At 42.7% G+C, this 21,960-nt stretch overlaps 1 protein-coding gene across 1 annotated transcript in view; it reads left to right on the top strand.

The window, feature by feature from the left end:
• The first annotated feature begins 15,040 nt into the window (after positions 1 to 15,040).
• Positions 15,041 to 21,960, top strand: part of ALPK2 (alpha kinase 2) — a 134,760-nt gene continuing 127,840 nt past the window's right edge. The window contains exon 1 of the mRNA XM_007659803.2: positions 15,041 to 15,266. The gene's annotated coding sequence lies outside the window, so the exon portion shown is untranslated. The remainder of the gene's footprint in view (positions 15,267 to 21,960) is intronic.

Here is a 21,960-nt window from a genome sequence, read left to right as displayed (position 1 = left end):
AATCATAACTCTTACAGTAGGTTTTTCTTGGTTAATCTCTCATCTCCCCATCCTATTTACTAAGTACTGACTCTTCGGCACTTCTGCACCACTTAGGGCTTGGGTACTCATTTCTCTCCAACGCTCACCCCCTGCTCCCAGTAGCACTTGTGTATACATCTTTCTACCCTGCTGCTCTCCTCCTAGCATAATAATAATTGGGGTATTTGTTAAGCACTTACAATGTGTCAAGCATAGCATAGCCCTAAAAACCAACAGTTCTCCAGATCTTCTAACACAGATCTGGGGACATTTTCTGCTCAGTGCCTCCCGTATCTTGTTGCTGCCCTCACCCTTAGCCGGAAGCCCAGCCATCTTCCCGAAGGTGAAGAGATCATCAGGGACTGACCTACCATCCACATCCTGGGATTTGCTACAGGGAACTCATTGAGAAAGCCCTTCCTCCCCATTCCACGGCATCCCAGATCCACGTGATTCCCTAGCCCCCTGAGCTTTTCCTCCAGCCCACAGGCAGACAGCTCAGTAATGTTGAATGGTTTTGTAATTCAGTAACGATGAAAATAATTCTGATTAAACCACCTTTCCCCAGATCTAATCTCCTGCCCCCCCGGTCCCCAGGACCCCTGCCTCCCAAAGAAGCAGCGTGGTGCCTTGGATAGAACATAGTGCCGTGTTCTGGGGGTCAGAAGGTCATGGGTCCTAATCTCTGCTCTGCCACCTGTCTGCTGTGTGACCTTGGGCAAGGGTCTTCACTTCTAGGGGCCTCAGTTCCCTCATCTGTCAAATGGGGATTGAGACTGTGAGCCCCATGTAGGACAGGGACTGTGTCCAACCCATTTGCTTGAAGCAGCGTGGCTCAGTGGAAAGAGCACGGGCTTGGGAGTCAGAGGTCATGGGTTCGAATCCTAGCTCGGTCACTTGTCAGCTGTGTGACTGTGGGCAAGTCACTTCACTTCTCTGTGCCTCAGTTACCTCATCTGTAAAATGGGGATTAACTGTGAGCCTCAAGTGGGACAACCTGATGACCCTGTATCCACCCCAGCGCTTAGAACAGTGCTCTGCACATAGTAAGCGCTTAACAAATACCAACATTATTATTATCTACCCCAGAGCTCAGAACAGTGCCTGGCACATAGTAAGCGGTTAGCAAATACCACTATTATTATTATCATTACTATTATTAAGACCCCTGTACTTCCCTGTAGGCACCCCAGGACTCATAATTCTCTGAACTTTCCCCTCTTCTCTCAGGGCCACTCAGGTTCCAATCTCACCCTCTGAGTCCTTAGGAAACTGGGTCATGCGGTCTCCTTTCTCGGCCCCAACCCTGGGGAACAGGAGCCTTGCTCCTCTGAAGTCCTAGCACTGGACTCCAAACCCGCAGGTTATCCTAACCTTCGCCTGCGATCGTCTCCGATCCCTCCCTGTGCCCTTTGTCTGTCCAGAAACACAGCACGCGCCTTCCCCACATCCTGCTCTCCCAGGCATTTAGCTTGTAAACTCCAAGGTGGCCAAAGGTGGGGTTTTTTTGTTGTTTGTTTCTTTTTTCATGGTATTTGTAAAGTTCTTACTAAATGCCAGGCACTGTATTAAGTGCTGAGGTAGATACAAGCCAATCAGTTTGGACACCGTCTGTGTCCCACATGGAGCTCACAACAGTGTGGACATAGTCCATATCCAACATGGGGCTCAAGGGAGGCTCAGTGGAAAGAGCCAGGGCTTGGGAGTCAGAGCTCATGGGTTTGAATCCCAGCTCCGCCGCTTGCCTGCTGTGTGACTTTGGGCCAGTCACCTAACTTCTCTGTGCCTCAGTTACCTCATCTGTAAAATGGGGATTAAAACTGTGAGACCCACATGGGACAACCTGATCACCTTGTATCCCCCAGCGCTTAGAACAGTGCTTGGCACATAGTAGGCGCTTAACAAATACCACCATTATTAATCCCCATTTTACAGATGAGGCAACTGAAGCACAGAGAAGTGAGGTGACTTTCCTGAGGTCACATGGCAGATAAGTAACGGGAGCCGGGCTTAGAACCCAGGTCTTTCTGACTCCAGGGCCCGTGTTCTCTCTTTTAGGCCGTGCCGCTTCTCTAACAGCTTGCCACCACTACTTCCCTCCCAATCCTTCTCTCCGATAATAGTAATAATAATAATTACGGTATTTGTCAAACACTTACTTTGTGCCAAGTACTGTTCTAAACAATGGAGCAGATTCAAGGTAATCAGGTTGTCCCACGTGGGGCTCACAGTCTTAATCCCCATTTTACAGATGAGGGAATTGAAGCATAGAGAAGTTGTGACTTGCCCAAAGCTGACAAGTGACAGAGCCAGGATTAGAACCCATGAGCTCTGACTCTCCAGCCCATGCTCTTTCCACTAAGCCACGCTATTTACACTTCCCTCAGAGACGGTCACATCCCAGTACCTCTCCTGGCTTCCTCCTCCCCTTCCTAAGTATGGAGGTTGGTAGAACCGGCCTTCAAACCTTCTCCATTCCACCTCCCCCGCTCACCAGATCCCTGTCCTCTCTCACCACCCCAAATCACTCGACCCAACAATGCCTCCAGTCACCTCATTCATTCGATCATATTTATTGAGCACTTACTGTGTGCGGAGCGCTGTATTAAGTGCTTGGGCGAGTACAATATAGCAGAGTTGGTAGACACGTTCCCTGACTCTCATCCAACATGTTGCACAGTACAGCCTCCTGCCCATCTGTGCTTCAATATGGGGCCTGTGGAAACTCCATTTTAGAGAAACAGTGGGGCTCAGTGGAAAGGGCGTGGGCTTGGGAGTCAGAGGTCACGAGTTCTAATCCCGGCTCTGTCGCTAGTCAGCTGTGTGACTGTGGGCAAGTCACTTAACTTCTCTGTGCCTCAGTTGCCTCATCTGTCAAATGAGGATGAAAACTGTGAGCCCCACTTGGGACAACCTGATCACCTTGTATCCCCCAGCGCTTAGAACAGTGCTTTGCACATAGTAAGCACTTAATAAATACCACAATTTATTGTGGGCAAACTCCTCCTCCACCAGCAATATAATTATGATTATATGTACATATATACACAAGTTCTGCCTGGTTCCTATCCCTGACCCACATGGGAATCTGTTAATACAGAGAGTGCATTGTTTTAAATGATATTTCTTAAGCACTTTATGATTATGATTATACATGATTACATGGATGTATTATATATGATTACGATTATATATGATTATATGACAAGCACTGTACTAAGCGCTAGATACAGGGTAATCAGATTGGATGTGTTCTCTGTCCCACATGGGCTCATAGTGTAAATGGGAGAGAGAACAGGTATTTTGTTAATTTCTCTGCTACTATCACTATGACTATGATAGAATGGCAGATCATCTAGAAAAGGGAAAAACAATAAATGTCATGATAAACACCATTTCCTAGTGGATAGGGCCTGGTCCTTGGAGTCAGCAGACCTGGGTTCTAATCCCAGATCTTCCCCTTACCTGTTGCGTGATCTCAGGGGAGTCACTTTACTTTTCTGCATTTCAATCTCCTCATCTGTAAAATGGTATAAAATATGTGTTCTCCCTTCCTCTTATACTGTGAACCCCTTATAGGACAGGGACTATATCTGACCTGATTGTCTTGCATAGGCCTCTGCGCTTGGCACAGTATTTGCCACATACTAAGCGACTAACAAATACTATTATTGTTATTCTGATCATGATGATAGTGATGATGATGATAACGATGATGAATATGCCTGGGGTGGGCAAAATGCTCAAGAATTATATTAACTCACCACTTCTGAAAAACGTGATCATTTTTTAGCCCTTGAGTCTCATCACTAGAAAAATCTAAACTCAAATTTCAAAGATGGCTTTTCAAAATATGCAATGCTTCATCCTTAGCAACAACACCTGCTTTTTTAAAGAAGCAGCTAGAAACCTCTTGCTGAATGGTAGTTTATATCCATTACTGTCTAAATTTTAATAGAGTGATTGACAAAGATAATACACATTGTGCGAGATTTTCCCAGTGGTTGAGATTGCAGAGACTAAACTGGATATTTTTAGACTCTGCCCTTATTCTTTCAGGGCACTAGGACATCGATTAGTGAATGGTAGCTTTCACTGTTTTAAATAGTGGCCAAGACAGGCCTAGAAAAGGCACTTAAGGATTTTTGTGGCTGCCTCAAATGGATGCTAAATGTATTCACAATCACTATTCAGTTTTTCTTCACTGATTGATTTCTCCACTTCTGCTGTGAACAACTGAGACAAAAAACTCCCTTGAACAGTGTCCACATAATACTGTCTTCAGCATTCAGTTTTGTAGTGGGCAGCCTTCCCTGTGGTAGAGGAGTTCTCACAAGTCCCACGTATTCAGATTAATATCACAGGAGCATAGATGACATACCTTAATGGAGCAATCAGCAGTACACTAAAACCTCAGTTTACTAATTGGTGCTCTCATAGGCACCTTCCGTAAGTGATCAATTATTCCCAGATTGCAGTGTGAGCTTGTGGACCTTCTGGCTAATTATCTCTCTCATCAAGAGAGCTGTGGTTTTCTTGTCTATCTTTAGTCGGAATGTCTCAGTCATCGCTGACTGTTGCGGAGGCTGCAAACTGAGGGATTCCTGAGAAATCCTCAACCACAGGGAGCGACAACCCTTTAAAAATATAACATCAAAGATAACGTTAAGTACACGCTGTTCAACAGGAGATCCCTAGGAGCAGAGTGAGAATCAATTAGAGAAGAACAATGCGACAGTGTTTAAGGAGGTGTAGAGTCCCTTTGGGGAAGTCATACCAACATGATACTTGGCCTAGTTTAGGATTGCCATAACCACTAGAAATATTGTCATAAAATCTACTGCCTGGTCGAAGTTTGGTAATTTGATGACCTTGCCACCTGGGGTAATCACAAATTAATCAATCAGCAGGATTTATTGAGTCCCTATAGTATGCAGTGCACTGTATGAGCACTTGGGAGAGTTTGATAGAGTTAGTAGACGTGATCCTTGCCCTGAAGAAGCAGTCTAGTAAAGGAGACACAACAGTAAATTACTATTAGGAGGGTGTATCAGGGTATTAAGATATGTATATAAATGCTAGGGGGTAAGGGGAATTGATTACCCATATGCTGAGGAGAGGCTGAAATGGTAGTTGGTAGATATAAATTGGGAAGATTAGCTATTCACTGGGGAAGGCCTCACAGAGAAGTAAATTCAGAAGATGGGGAGAGCTGTGTCTGTCAGATAAAAAGAAGAAGGGAGCTCCAGGTAGAGTGTAGAGCATGAGCAAGAGGCAAGGATGTAGATTAGCTTGAGAGCAACAAAGAATCTGAACTAAGGAATACTGGGAGAAGAGAGTGGATTCATTCATTCACTCAATTCAAGCATATTTATTGAGCCTTTACTGTGTGCAGAGCACTGTACTAACTGTACCTACCCCAGCCCTTGGTGTCTAGTAAGCACTTAAATACCTTTTTTTAAAAAAAAAACAACAAAAAACTGGCAGGATTTAGAGACAGTGTGAATATGGGGATTGAAAGAGAGGAAGGAGTCAAGGATACTGCCAATATTATGGCCTTGAAAGACAGGAGGGTAGTGGTATTGTCAACTGTAATGGGAAAGATAGGGCTAGTAGACCTGTTAAGCTGCTATGGTTGATTTCAGTATAATTAAAACAAATATATAAGACCAGCTTCAGTGAGAATTCAACAACAGCACAACAATCTAATTAAAGAGGTGGAATAATCATAGTCCTGATTTAATAATTCAACATCCTGTTTCACCGGCCCAGGACCCTGAGTTGTCACATAACTCTGATGACCAAGCTCTGTAAAAATTAAGATAAATCATTCAATCGTATTTATTGAGCACTTACTGTGTGTGAGAGAAGTGTACTGAGTGTTTGGAAAATACAGTTTGTCACAGGCCTGGAAATCAGAAGGACCTGAGTTCTAATCCCAGCTCTGCCACTTAATACTAACGGTATTTGTGAAGTGCTTACCATGTGCCAAGCACTGTTCTAAGCTGTCTGCTTTGGAATCTTGGGCAAGTCACTTCATTTCTCTGTGCCTCAGTTCCCTTATCTGTAAAATGGGGATTAATAGCATGAGCCCATGTGGGATAGGGACTGTGTCCAACCCGATTATCTTGTATCTTGTATCAGTGTTTAGAACACTGCCTGGTGCATAGTAAGCACTTAACAAATACCATTATTATTATTATTATTGTCAGAAATGTGGGCTAAGCAGTCACCTCCATCAACCCCATGGAACTGGTGTTAGGCTCCCTAATGCTTGTCTTTTCTACTCAGCTCTCAGACTATTAACATTAGGTTGGTTCTTATCCATAGGCCTCTTCAATAGACAAGACTTTTTTTCAAAGTAAAATGCACCCTCAAAAATGGACCTTTTGTACATGGGACAAAATCCTAAATCATTGTACAAAAAAAGCATTCTTTGAAACCCGGATGTGAATGAAATTATGACACCCTTTTTATTCATGAGAAAATGGGGGCCAAAGAAGATTGAGCACTTCCCTGATATGAAATGGCAGGGCTAGGAATAGAATCTAGGAGCTCTGACTTCCTGAACTTTGCTGAGATCATCAGATTGCACTGTTTTCTCTTCCACCTTTACTTTTCATAGGTGGAGAGGATCACAAGATATCCAATTGCCTACAGCAGCCACATAACGCGATCAAATGAGCAACTGTCCAAATAGAGGGGGATTCTGATCCTCCTAGACTTATCCCAGGCTTTTGGCTCACGGGTATCTGTCATGAGGGATATCATATTTGGGAGGCATTATTCATAGAGCAACTGCTGCTCAGGCTCAAGGGAATTAAAAGGTCTAGACTCCCAGGGTTTAAATCAGGAGAGATTTACCAGGTTCCCAGGTTCTGTAGATTTTATCCCTTTATAAGATCAGTGGATTCTGAGACCTACAGAAGGGTAAGAGTTGTTTATAGTTTACATGGAAGAGATTACATTTCTTACCATTTGATTCAACAATGCCCTGACTCTAAAGGCAAGGAGAGGCAAATTTTCATGCATACACTGTGGAGTGGGATTCAGACAAGCTGTTGAAACCCCATCCTGCTACTGGTGTTGGGGGAGAAATGGAGACGAGCAAGGGACGCCGTTACAACCTGACAGTCTACCCACATCCCTGGTTTAATATAGCATCATTAAAACTGAAGGGCAGCAAGATGGACAGATGGAGTGATGGATAGATTGACTAGATAGATAAATCAGTATGAACTGCTTCATCTACCCTGCTCTATAACAATCTCTATTAGGTGCTGAGCATTAGTATTAGTATTAGAATTAGATACACTCTGATATGATTCCCCAGCCTTCTTGGCCTATGAAGTTCCATTATTTGTGCATGTATATGTATATATTCATTCATTCAATAGCATTTATTGAGCGCTTACTATGTGCAGAGCACTGTACTAAGCACTTAGAATGTACAAATCGGCAACAGAGACAGTCCCTGCCCATTGATGGGCTTACAGTCTAATCGGGGGAGACAGACAGCCAAAAACAATAGCAATAAATAGAATCAAGGGGATGTACATCTCATTAAAACAATAGCAATAAATAGAATCAAGGTGATGTACATCTCCGTAACAAAATAAATAGGGTAATAAAAAATATATACAATTGAGCAAACGAGCACAGTGCTGAGGGGAGGGGAAGGGAAAGGGGGAGGAGCAGAAGGAAAGGGGGGGAAAAGGGGGCTTAGCTGAGGGGAGGTGAAGGGATGGGGGTAGAGGGGCAGCAGAGGGAGCAGAGGGAAAAGGGGAAGCTCAGTCTGGGGGGAAGCTCAGTCTATATGCCAGGGATTAAAGCAATAATTTTCTCTCTCTGAAATGGACAGACATTTAAAAGTGCCCCTGTCACAGCCACCACACCAACTAGGCAACTTTGCTCCCTTGGCAATTCCCCTAGTCCTCAAAACCCATACTGTCCCAATACATGTGTCTGTCAAAGCTCACGTCCTAGGTGAAAGTGAGTTGCCAAAATTGTCCAGAACTCCGTTCCAGTAAAATAATAAGTGTAGGGGTGGCCGCTCCAAGATAAATTATTTCCAAGGCACCCAAGACAGGCGGGGAAGGGAGAGCAGCCACAGCTCCCCCAAAGCCCGGGGAGGATAGCAGAATCCCTGAAAGCCACTGGGCTGGGCTGGGAACCGTGTCCTGTGGGAGGAAGAGCCGCAGCAGTGGGATCGTGGGGTGGTTTCCTACATCCCCACCGGGCCCTGAGCAGCCTGGGCTCCAAGTTAACACCTCAGGCTGGACCAAGTTGGCACCTTCTGGAGGAAAAATAATTAAGCGTCCACTGGGAAATAATTTATCTTGGAGCGGCCACACCTACACTTATTATTCTACTGGAGAGGAGTTCTGGGCAATTTTGGTAAGTTACTTTCACCACAGACCTGTGCCTATATCAACACACATATTAAGACACTGTGAGTTTCGGGGACCGGGGGAATTGCCAAAGGGGCAAAGTTGCCTAGTTCTAACCCTATCTCAGAAGCAGAACAAAAACCAGAATAAAAAGCTTTAGTACCAACTCAGTTATGTATTTTCCAGCTCCCTTGAGTAGCCAAGCCTTAAAATCCCATTCTTTGTTCCCTGTCCTTTCCCAGTACAAACTCAAGAGTTTAGAGATTAATCTGATTCAACTAGAAGTTTGAAGATGGGGCATTCCTGAAACAGCTGGGGAGCAGCTAGACGGGATGAAAGGGTAAAGAAGTTGATCCCTGGAAATTCTGGCAGAGGGAGTTGGGCGGGCATGGGAAATGTTTGAGGAGTAACAGGAAGAATTACCATTGAGAAGCAGCATGGCTTAGTGGAAAGAGCATGGGCTTGGGAGTCAGAAGATGTGGGTTCCAATCCCAACTCCACCACTTGTCTGCTGTGTGACCTTGGGCAATCTGCTTAATTTCTCTCTGCCTCGGTTACCTCATCTGTATAATGGAGATTAAGACTGTGATTCCCCATGTGGGACAACCTAATTACCTTATAGCTATCCCAATGCTTATAACATAGTAAGGGCTTAATAAATACCATTATTATCCTCTAAATTGTGAAGCTCATTGTGGCAGAGATTGTCTCTCTTTACTGCTGCATTGTACTTCCCCAAGGGCTTAGTACAGTGCTCTGCACACAGAAAGCACTCAATAAATACAATTGAATGCATTTTCCTACCACTTAGACACTTATCTAATCCCCTCTTAAGCCCTTTTGTTTGTATACATATATGTCTATATATATTTATGGTATTTGTTAAGCACTTACTATGTGTCAAGCACTGTTCTAAACACCATTATAGATGAAAATTAATCAGGTTAGCCACAATCCCTGTCCCATATGGGGCTTTCAGACTCAGTAGGAGGGAGAACAGGATTTGAATCCCCATTTTACAGTTGAGGAAACTGAGGCACAGAGAGGTCCTCTGACTCCCAGGCCATGCAATACATTTCTACCTCGCCATCTCATTCAGTTGTTCATCACAACCATTCTATAAATATTTTTGTGTCTATCATCCCTTTGTAAACTCTTCATGAGAGAGGAATGTGTCAGTTCTGTCTGCCTGTCTCCCCCGATTAGACTGTAAGCCCATCAAAGGGCAGGGACCGTCTCTATCTGTTGCCGACTTGTACATTCCAAGGGCTTAGTACAGTGCTCTGCACATAGTAAGTGCTCGATAAATACTATTGAATGAATTTCTTTATTTTATACCAACCAAGCATTTAATAGAGTGCATTGCACTGAGAGGTTCGATAAATGCTACTATTACCTCTACTGCTGACACTCTCATATGTGTCTCTGCTCCAGTTTCTTCACTTAGTGCCTTGACTCATTTGCTGTTGGAATGATTTTTACAGAGACCCTGTGAACTTCCACTTCTCCCTGCCCTCCCTAAAAGCACCAGCTCTCCATCCCTTTTGATCTGTCAGCAAACACTTGTGAAAACCCACCACTTTTGTTCATATTGTTTGTAAAAATCATTCTCAGCAAGTTGGCAACTGTGTTACGGGGAGATGTTTGGATACTTCCCCAGGGTGCTGTGGGCCGGTGGCCATTTCTTCAAGGACTGTGAAGTGTTGCCATAGCAGCTAACCATCAAGCACCATCTGTTCCGATCCCAGCCCCTTGGCATCGACACATGGATTATCACCAATCTCCACCAGGCTTTCCTGCAGATGCTTCCCTCAAAGCCTTAACAACATTATTGGAATTTATCTGGCCTGCTGGGGAAAAATAGTCTGACCTTCACCAAGCCTCTCATGTATCTTATTCATCTCAGAAACACTGGTAAAGGTAAGGATCCCTCCTCAGACTTGGAACACTTAGCAAGAAGAAAGGAAGGTTTTGCACAGTCACAGAAGTTCATTTTCTGATTTCACAGGGAAAGTGCAAAGCGCTTGCCTTTTTTTCTTTCTCTTCCAATTTAGTCTACATAATTATGGTGTCTTTGGAAGCAAATTGGTAGATTCGGTTCCACTCAGGTAATTGTTCTCGTGTTTCAGATGTCTTAGATCCAAATCTACAGCCTAGAGAAGAAAACTACAGTTCGACAGTCTGGCTATTTTAGTATATTATATTGGTACTTTGAGTATCTTTGGGGAAACACAGATAAAATAAGCAGGATCCTCCTTTTGGCATAAGTTGACATCTCCTTAGCTTTCATTTCTAGCGTTTCAACAATTCTGCCAAGAGAAGTAGGAAATATTTGGGATCACTTAGAACTGCAGTTAGGCTAGGGTTCCCAAAGGGAGGGTTGATTTCTTTCATCGAAGGATGGGTTCTCTCTCTGTGTCTCTGGCTCTCTGTTTCTCTCCCTCTTACCCCATTTCTTAATGTTTAAGCTAGACTGAAAGCTCATTGTGGGCAGGGAATGTAACTATCAGCTTTGTTGTATTGTACTCTCCTAACTATAATGCTCTGCACACAGTAAGTGCTCCATAAGTAACAATGACTGTTTGATTTATATATGTTTATATCACTTGATTAAAAAAAATGAGTGAATCACATACACTTAATACTGTATTTGAATACAAGTTCAGTAGGTTTCCTCGGTGAATAAATTTGATTTCAAATTAATTTCATATTCTTGAAGACAGCACTTCTTCAACCCAAATCTAAATGTGTTCCAAACAATATGCAGCTGACCTAGGCATCTATTAAGCCACTCACAAGGATTACGAGCAGGAATATTTTGGGTTTATAAAGGGCTTTACGTCCACTGAGGTGGTGTTTACACTCTGTTACCCATACACTTTCTGGGGAGTAAGAAGAAGCAGGGATGAAACCATCTACAGATAAAGAAACTGGAGAAGCAGCATGGTCTATTGGATAGAACATAGGCCCAGGACTCAGAAAGACCTGGTTCTAATTCTGCTCTGCCACTGGTCTGCTGTGTGTCCTTGAGCAAATCACTTAACTTCTCCGTGCCTCAGTTCCCTTATCGTAAAATGGGGATTAAGACTGTGAGCCCCATGTGGGACATGGAAAGTGTCCATATTGATTAGCTTGACTGTACCCTAAGGCTTAGAACAGTGCCTGGCACATAGTAAGTGCTTAATAAATACCATTAAAAAAAAAGCTGATACAGAGAGGTTTAGCATTTTGGACAAATCTCCCAGCAAATGTGACCAAATCAAAAATGAATCCCAAAGGATTTGGGAGTGGATAAACAGTATTTTCTATCACTGTAATATTGGATTTGTTCACACATACTGGATTTCCAAATGGAACATAGATCTAATTGCCTTCTCACACTTTACATGTTCCAAGTTTATGGTTTCAGAGTAGATAATAAAAGGACTTTGGAATCTATTAAGAAATAAAGAAACACCAGGAAGTTTGGAGTGTTATTTCCTCCAACACTGGACCCTTAATTTAGCTCATTATGGGCAGGGAAGTGGTCTGCTAATTCTGTTGTATTGCACTCTCTCAAGTACTTAGAACAGTGCTCTACACATAGTAAGCACTCAATAAATATCATTAATTGATTGATTGATTGATTGATTTAGAGACATCTCTATAACAATACATTTCTGGAGGACTGGGCATTTTTGAGTTTCGGTATCTCTCCGTTAGAAAGAAGACGTCTCTCCTCGAGTATAGACATTATTGGCACTAATAGCACAGTGTCCAATCTGATTAACCCGGCGCTTAGAGCACTGTGTGATATGTAGTAAGCACATAACAAATATCTCAATGATAATAATGATAAAGGGTGATTTGTGACTGGGGTTCAGGAATTAGGTTTTGACTGTGAGCCTGGTTCTCTCAGCCATTAACCCAATTCAGAGGCCACAGGGATGAGCAGAACATCATTAGAGTCATCCTCAGGGCTGGCTTTGAGTCTGGAGCAGGAGGGAAAGTCGATCCCAAGCAGTGTTCAGAATGACCTACCAAATGCTGGCAGTTCCTCACAGTAAATGTGAACACGCAAACCTTGGCGCAGGCTGAGGATGCTGGCAGCTCTTTCTTGACATGTGATTTGCACTAAAATCTAAGCCAAAAATGTGTTCTCCTGGGTGGAGCATTATATCACGCATATCATTCTACATCAATAGGCCTGACCTCTTTGGGCCATGAGGAATGAAAGAAGCAGATACACCCAAATGCTTCAGGAAAAGTAATAATGTTGGTATTTGTTAAGCGCTTACTATGTGCAGAGCACTGTTCTAAGCGCTGGGGTAAACACAGGGGAATCAGGTTGTCCCACGTGGGGCTCACAGTCTTAATCCCCATTTTACAGGTGAGGGAACTGAGCCCCAGAGAAGTTAAGTGACTTGCCCACAGTCACACAGCTGACAAGTGGCAGAGCTGGGATTCGAACTCATGAGCCCTGACTCCAAAGCCCGTGCTCTTTCCACAAGTGCAAGCTATGAAGCAAAAGCAGACATTTGAGTGTAATTAATTTGCTTCAAGGGGTACAGTTGATTAGCTAGGAATGGCTTGTTAGATATGGCAGCGTGGCTCAGGGAAAGAGCCCGGGCTGAGGAGTCAAAGGTCATGGGTTCCAATCCTGGCTCTGCCACTTGTCAGCTGTGTGACTTTGGGCAAGTCACTTCACTTCTTGGTGCCTCAGTTCCCTCATCTGTAAAATGGGGATTAAGACTGTGAGCCCCATGAGGGATAACCTGATCACCTTGTATCCTCCCCAGTGCTTAGAACAGTGCTTTGCACATAGTAAGTTCTTAACAAATGCCATCATTATTATTATTATATGGGTAGGGGATTGAGTAGCAAGATAGATTATGCTTCATCCGCTCTGCACAAAGGCATTTATGAAGCCTAGGAAATGACAATCAGTTAAATCTTGGGGCAAGGCTGCCAGGGACTCCCAAACAGCTGAGGAACTGCCAACATTTTGGTTGGATATCCCAAACACTGATTGGGATCAATTCTCCTTCCCGTTCCAGGCTCTAAATTCTTTTGCAAATTTCTTTGTTTGGATTTGACTCCCTAAGGAGTAAGTACAACCCGAGAAACAAGAAGACTGGAATCTCTTAAGATTTGGATGCCCCAAAAAGCAAGGACCTAAAATGAGCTGCACCATCCACTAAAGAGGGGTTTGATACTCCTATAGCCAACCACCTTCTTCCTGCTTATCTAGGATGCTGGGAATTTTGCCCATATTTGGTTTTCGTGAAGCTCTCTTGCCACTCCTGCTGAGTGTAGAGACCGTTTGTTTTCTCTTTTATCATCACACTGTCACACTCTTCATTGTCTACTTATGGTGGTAATCTCCACTGACACAAAAAGAGTTACTCAGGGGAGGGCTAGTAGCATTTCAAAATAAGGAGTTGGCATGCCTGAATAATGAAGGTGGGAATATCTGTCTCAGATATTCTGTCAGTAGTTTAGAAACCCAAGGGTTTCAGTGATTTTCTACTCACACTGAGATTACGGAAGGAAAAAAACTAAATAAATTCTTCAGGTCTTGACTAGTGGTCCTTTCTCATGGTAAATTTTCTGTATTTTACACAAGAAACATTTCCTCAAGCTGCAGTGTGGAATGTCCTGTTTAGTAGCTGCACAATTTGCCTTTGGGTATTACATGAATCACGCTGGAATTACCGTTTACAGCACACCCTTTCAAGGTCACCGGTTCCAGCCTACTAATTTTAGCCATTGGTCTCCCAGGGCTGTTTTTCTATGCTGTCAGTGTCCAGATACCAGACACTAAAATATCACTGTAGTGATGCAAAGAGTGAACAATGTGGTGGTTCTTTGGCAGACTCAGAAATGTTCCAAGTAAATAATCGCGGACATCCGAAAACTTCCTTTGCCGCTAACACAGGGTGGCTTTTGATGTGAAAGTTTCTTCCGACAGAGAGGCTATCGATTGGAGTGTTCGAGGAAATAACACACCTAACCTGGTTCCTTCAGTGAACCTCCTCTGGTCCAGAGTTGACAGTGCACCTTCTTCTCCTCTCTCTCTCCCCCACTGGGTTATAAAAGGTGTGAGAGAGTAATGTGGTGAAGTGTACAATTCATTGGTTTCTCCTGCCCACGGGTGACTTCAACAGACTCCCAAGTGCTGCACAAGTAGTATAGTATTTATTAAACTCTCACTGTATGCAGAGCACTTTTCTAAGCGCTGAGAGAAAATACACACGAGACTGATTTCCACTCAATGTCATGCATTTCTTAGTTATAAATTTCTGAAACTCACCTTACAAAAACTGCTTGTGTGATTCGAGCTTCAATCCCTAAGAGGACTGTATTACTGTATCTATATTTTGTTCAGATTCATATGAGTTTGCCTAAGGTTTGGGATGAACTTTACAAAGTGCTGCTTCGTCTTCTGTCAGTGACAGTGTGTCCCAGAGTTTCATCGGTTTGCTAGGACTGTGTTTCACATTTCTTCCCATGCCAGAGCCTCAGCAGTGTCAGTAACAAGTGTCAAACTAAGAGCAGAAAAAAAAACAACCCTTCTGATTTCATCATGGTGATGCTGAAAAGTGCTCTCTAGGTTAGAGAATTCCCTTGTGAATTCAAGGACAGGGAAATCGCTTCTCCTGCAGAAGTTCTCTGGGCCCCTGCCATGAAGATATTATCTCTCTTGAAAATAAGCATAACTGCGCTTTGTCCAGACCCTGCAAAACGACACTGAAACTTCCAATCTGAAACAGAGCACAGCAAGTCAAACATACAACCCATGTGTCCACACAGCCTTGAGAGCCCTCCACTGAACCAGCCCTCCTATAAAATCTCCTAGGCAAAAAGCGTGGAAAAGTAAGTTTGCATGCTTTTGTTTTCATTCAAGAAATGGCTTAAGCTTTTGAAATATAGTTATTGCTGATTCTGAGTCTAGAGGAGAAGCAGATTAGGTGATTACGAAAAACGAAGGTGACGCTCATTTAAAAGGTAACATTTTATACTCTTCGCTTATCCAACAGTCTGATTTGATTTTAACGAGGTTATTTCCTGCTTGGCCTTGCTTGCTTTGGTGTTCCTAATGGGAAGATTACTGATTGCTCAGTAATAATGACGAGAAAAAACGTTTTGGAAGATTTGTACTGCATAATCTTCTGGCTTAAATCAGAGGCAAAATGACAGAAAGTTCTCAGAGGATCTGAACTGGCCAGCTACAGATAAATGTGCTACTATTATATAAACTCTGCATTTGTGGAAGGAGCCTTACTTACAGAACCACCAAAAAGTTCCATAAAATGGTAGTCAGCACCTTGCTCCTTCACGTATACATCTAAACTTTAAAACCACACTGATTAAAGGTGTCAGCTTCAGTCACCTGGCAAACATTTAAAAATAGATAAAAGCAAGAACAGCATTTAAGGTTGCTGGTCTATTTGCTTTCTTTCCATTACCTCTTCATAAAAAAGGTATGCTTCACTCTTTCAGGATTAAACTACTCATCCCGGAGATGGTGATTCATTTGTACTACTAAAAAGGGATGTGGAATATATTTTAAAATAGTACATCAGAGAAAGGTAAAGGCAATTTGAAAAACAACAATTCTGCCTTAAGAATAGATCTTTAAGAAATGAAAATCAGGGATAACTGCCATTTGGAAATATATCCTATATTAACATAAATACCATATGGTAGTGTTAATGAATAAATATGTTAATCAAAGATTGTTCAGAGTGTTGAAATAGATTGATAAAATATAAATGGAAAGAATTTTAAATATCACGCAAGTATATTGTTGTGAGAGATTTTTTGAGCATTTAAAAGTAATCCTTTGAACTACAATGTATCATGGGGAAGTTTTTTTTATGAAGTATCATATCGACTTTAAAAATAGGGCTAATTCATTTTCAAAAAGTCAATATGTATACTCTCATAATATCATGTTTACATATTCAGGGATGTGGTCTGATTTTCTAATCTGACAAATTTACTCAGCAATATAGGTATATTTTCAGACTGTATATTTTTGCAAATCTGGTATGTGATTTAAAAATAAAATGAAACAAAAGGAAGAATGAGTCAGTGAAAATAGAATATTAGTTCAACAACACATATGACTAAGGTGGATATTCAATTCCTGGAAAAATAAATGCACAATTTTAATTTAAAATGCTGTATATGCACACACACACACACACACACACAGGCACACTCACGTGTATATCATTTGGGTTTGAAGACCAATATATTGAAAATACTTCAACGTTAAGAGCTAATAATGATCTTATAATGTTCACAGTACTGATCTAGCTAACCAAATAAAAAGGATTTCTTTAACCTCTGAAGTTTAAATAGAAATTATCAAGGAATACTGGAATTGGAAGGGGCCCTCAGAGGCTCCTTTAGCTACAAAGTTAGAAAAAGTATTTCAATGAGTAAATAATATCAAATTATTTCTAGGAAGGCTAGATCTGAGACTTCTATAATAGAGTTTAGTACAGATTATCAGGACCCAAAACAGCCAGACCCAAGCCCCACCTAGAACTGGCTTAGCCCACCTAGAATTGTCAGTTTTGGAAGAATCTGGAGTCTAGCCCACCTGTATCCCAGTGCAACATGACTCGCATTGGAGATGGAGCATAAGGTAATGATGGTACAAGTTTCAATTTTCTAATGTCTTTCTGAGGCCAGACTAGAATATTTCTCTGAGGTAACTCCCGTCCTCTTCCCTGGCTCCAGAGCCGTTGAATTCCTCTCCCCAGTCCCAGTGCCATTTCCAAACTGCAAAACTTTGTGGCAGAAGCCAGGATGGAGGGAAGCCCGGCACATAAAAGTAAACTCTGACTCCCAAATCTACTTTGCTAGCCCTAACCTTTCTCAGTCTTTGCATTTTCACATTCCTTTCTGCCTCTAGAACATTTCTACTTGGTTGTTCCATGAGCGCTTCAATCTCAGTATGTCCGGAACAGAACTCATCTTCTCTCCCAAATCTGCTCCTCCACCTAACTTTCCCTTCACAGTTGATAACACCACAATTCTGCCTGTCTCTCAAGACCACATTCTTGACTTTTGGCATTATCCTTGTCTCTTCCTGTCTTTCAACTTCCATATTTACCCAGTTGCCAGATCCTGTCAGTTCCCTTCCATGACTTCAACTACCATCTTTATGCAGATGATTCCAAATCTACTTCTCTACCTTCCAACCTCAACCCCTCTCCCTCTCTGCAGGGCATTTCTGTTGGATATCCCATAACTCCTCTAATTTGACATGTCCAAAATGGAACTCTTTGTCTTCCTACCCAAACCCTCTCCTCCCCTCCAATTTCCCATCACTATAGAAAACACCATTATTCTCCCTGCCTCACAAGCTCATTACCTTGACATTATCCTCAACTCATCTTTGTCATTTATCCCACCTATTCAATCTGGCACAAAATCCTGCTGGCATATCTAGGATCTACCCCTTTCTCTCCTCCCAAACTGCTACCCTGTTGGTTCCAGCACTTATATCTTGCTTCAACTACTGCATCAGCCTCCTCGCTTACATTGCTGCCTCCATTCTCTCCCCTCTTCAGTCCATACGTCACTCTGCTGCTCCCCCAAAAAAGTGCTGTGCACATCTATCTCACCTCTCCAAAATCTCCATCAATCCATCTCTGCTCCTTACCATCAGTTTTTAGGTACTCAATCAGCTCTTCCCACTCCTATGTAACCTCATTAATCTTCTAGTATAACCATCCTGCACACTTTGCCATCCTATTCTCTGTACCTTGATCTCTTCTATCCTGCCACTGACCCCTTGTCCATGTCCTTCTTTTGGCCTGGACTTTCTGCTCCTAACTATCCAACAGACTGCCCCCTCTACATCTTCTAAGCCCTACTAAAATCATATCTTCTCCAAGAAGACTTCTTTGACTAAACCTTTTTCCCCAACTCTATTCACCCTCTCTTCTGCATTTTGTATGTATTTGGGTCTTTATCCCCTTAAGATTTTGATAGTCATCCCACTCCCACTACACTCATGTACTGTCCCCTGTTTTAATGTCAGTCTCCTTAACTACACTGTAGGATCTTATTGAGCAGGGATTGTTCACCAACTTTATTGTATTGCTTTCTCCTGAGTTCAGTAATCTTCACATAGTAAGCACTCAATAAGTACCAATGACTGATAAATTAATTTTTCCTCCACAGTATTTCCAAAGGTACATTTTCCTCTCCGCCCAAGTAGCCACCAAGCTGGCCCCAATCACTTGTCATATTCTGGCTTTACTGCCTCAGCCTCTTCACAGTGACCTCATTGCTTTCAAAATTTCCCTTCTCCATACCATACTTCATTTTGCAGCCCTGATCAAAAACATCATCCTGCAAATGTCTCCCCACTTCTCAAACACCTCCAATGGTCGCCCATTCATCCTCACATGAAGCAAAAACTCTTGACCATTGCCTTTAAGGCACACAATCATATGTGCCTGTATGTTGAGTTGTACTCTCCCAAAAACTGCACGCAGTAAGTGCTCAATAAATACGATTGAATGATTGACTCAATAAACTCTCTCCTTCTGACTATGCACTCTCTTCTCCCACTAGTCCCCAGTTTGCACTCTTTAATCCCCTTAAGCCAGCCTACTCATTTCTTCTCTTCTCTACTCTCTCTGACTTTTTCTTTCAGTCTGAAACTCCCTCCTCCTTTGTATTCAACAGACCACTGCTTTTCAGAAGTCACATCTCCTCCAGGAGGCCTTCCCTGATTAATTTGTCATCTCCCCAACCAATATTTCCCCTACTGCTACTTCACCACTTCCATGCCACCTAAACACTTAAGTACTCACAACACCCAAAAGGTATATCTCATATACTCTATTACTCCCTGCTCTCTTTAATTTTACTATCTGTCTCCTTGGCTAGATATATTGATAAAATATAAATTGAATGAGCTTGCCAACTCCTTTAGGCCAGGGATTGTGACTACCAGTTCTATTGTACTCTCCCAAATACTTATAGTGCAGCACATTACACAGCAATCACTGATTAACTGATTGAAAATTCTGGACATAAGGGCACCTGCTGCTATATCAATACCGTACAGGGGATACACAAACTAAAAATTGGACTGTCCCACATAAAACCAGACAAATATCCACCCTAGCTCCTCCATGTGGTACCCCAGAATGGTTTGCCCCCATTTGACAGAATGGAGAAACCCCTTGGCTTATACAGTTCTAGAATACATTAGAAATTGCCATTTGGAAGATTAATAAATTCAACCCAGGTAAGAATAAAAAATTTAAGCAGAGAAGTTAGGGTTCACCATGGTACTGGCCAGATCTGGTTTTGGGTTTTTTTGGCTTAGATTTTTGTGGGACGACAGGCTGAGGTGGTTTTGTTTTATTTGTTTTTACGACATTTGTTAAGTGCTTAGTATGTGCCAGGCATGATGCTACATGCTGGGGTAGATACAAGCTAATCAGTTTGGAAGCAGTCCATGTCCCATGTGGGGCTCAGAGTCTTCATCTTCATTTTACAGATGAGGTAACTGAGGCACAGAGAAGTGAAGTGACTTTTCCAAGGTCACACAGCAGACAAGTAGTAGAGCTGGGACTAAAAACCATGACCTCTGACTCCCAGGCCCATGCTCTGTCTACTAGGCTAGGCTGCTTCTCATGGTCTGCGGTATATTCTACTATATCCTGTCAGATAAAAGTATGGGGTTGAAGTGGCCGATAACTCCCAAGCCTACATCATCTCTCCAGTTGTAAACTGTGAATGATTCCATATTAATCCCATTTTATGCCCACATGAAGTAAATCTTCACTTGTTTAATTGCATTTACTGAGTCCTAACTGTGTGCAGAGAACTGTGCAAGGTGCCTGGGGGAGTACGAAGTAAAATGGAAGCAGCATGGGCTACTGGACAGAGCATGGGCCTGGGAGTCAGAGGATGTGGGTTTTAATCCCAGTTCTACTGCTTGTCTGCTGAGTCACCCTGTTGGACCTTATATCGACCCCAGCACTTAAAAAAGTGCTTGGCACATAGTGCTTAACAAATACCGTCATTATTATTATTATTATGGTTTCAATAGAGTGTTTTTATGGTATTTGTTAAGTGCTTACTATGTGCCAGGCACTGTTCTAAACTCTGGGGCAGATACAAGGTAATCTTGTTAGACACAGTCCAGATCCTACATGGAGTTCACAGTCTTTATCCCCATTTTACAGATGAGGTAATTGAGGACTGAGAAGTGAAGTGACTTGCCCAAGGTCACACAGTAGACAAGTGGCAGAGGCGTGACCAGAACCCAGGTCCTGCTGACTCCCAGGCCTGTACTCTATCCACTAGGCAATGCTGCTGTTAAAGGAAAAAGGAATGGGAAACAATTTGGGAGAAGAGGAAGGAGTGAATTCCAGGCCAGGGGCTTTACTTCACCAGACACCTCATTTACCTCTCTGCTTCCAGCCTCTCCCTTCTGTGCCCAGATCAGTTTTTCTAAAACATCATTCTGGGCACCTCCCTCCACTCCTCATCCATCCATGGCCATCCATCCCTCTCTATATTAAGCAGAAACTCCTGACCATCGAAAGGAGCATTCATTGAGTTTCTTTAAGGCATTTATTGAGTATCTTCCTCTCTACTTACCCTCGCTTCTCTCACACTACAACCCAGCTTGTACAATTCACTCCTCTTATGCCCATCTACTCAGTAACCTATTGCTCACCCCTTTTCCTTCTGCCTGGAACTCGTCCCCCCTCCACATCCAGCAGATCACTACTCTCTTCATCTTCAAAGCCCTTCAGTACAGTGCTAGCCCATAATAAACACTTAATAAACACTATCACCATCATCATCATCACATCTTATCCTCCAAAAGGACATTCCTGATTAATCAATCAACTCTCCACCCTATTTCCGCCTCTACTGCATCACTACCTATACACTTGAGTATGCACCTCCTAATACTTCAGTACTCACTTCACCCTCTGCCTCAGAGAGCAGATATGAACGTATCTTTAAACTTTTCCTCTCTCCACCTGAAATTTACTTCAGGGTCTGTCTTACCTGCTAAACTGCAAGTGCCTTGAGGACAGGGATCATTTCTTAGAGAAGGAGCATGGCTCAATAGAAAGAGCATGGGCTTGGAAGTCAGAGGTCATGGGTTTTAATCCCAGCTCCACCACTTGTCTACCGGGTAACCTTGGGCAAGCCACTTAACTTCTCTGTGCCTCAGTTACCTCATCTGTAAAATGGTGTGAGTTCCATGTGAGACAACCTGATTACCCCGGATCTACCTCAGCACTTAGAACTGTGCTTGGCACATAGTAAGTGCTTAACAAATACCATAATATATTTTTCTTACTTTATTGTACTCTCACAAGCACTGCGTACATTTCTCTGCACACAGAATGTGCTCAATAAATACTGTTGATTTATTACTTTAAATAGATCTGCTTAATTAAAGCAAAGATATAGTGGGTGAGAGACAAAATTTCTAACTATGCCTGCTCAGATGGAAATGGAGCAGTTCCTGGATCAGGGTCTGTCTTCTTTGCCCTCAGTGAAA

Source organism: Ornithorhynchus anatinus, chromosome 3 (genome assembly GCF_004115215.2).
Source record: "Ornithorhynchus anatinus isolate Pmale09 chromosome 3, mOrnAna1.pri.v4, whole genome shotgun sequence".
Lineage (NCBI taxonomy): Eukaryota > Metazoa > Chordata > Mammalia > Monotremata > Ornithorhynchidae > Ornithorhynchus > Ornithorhynchus anatinus.
Note: the sequence above shows the minus strand (reverse complement) of the source record. Positions and strands in the feature narration are given on the sequence as shown.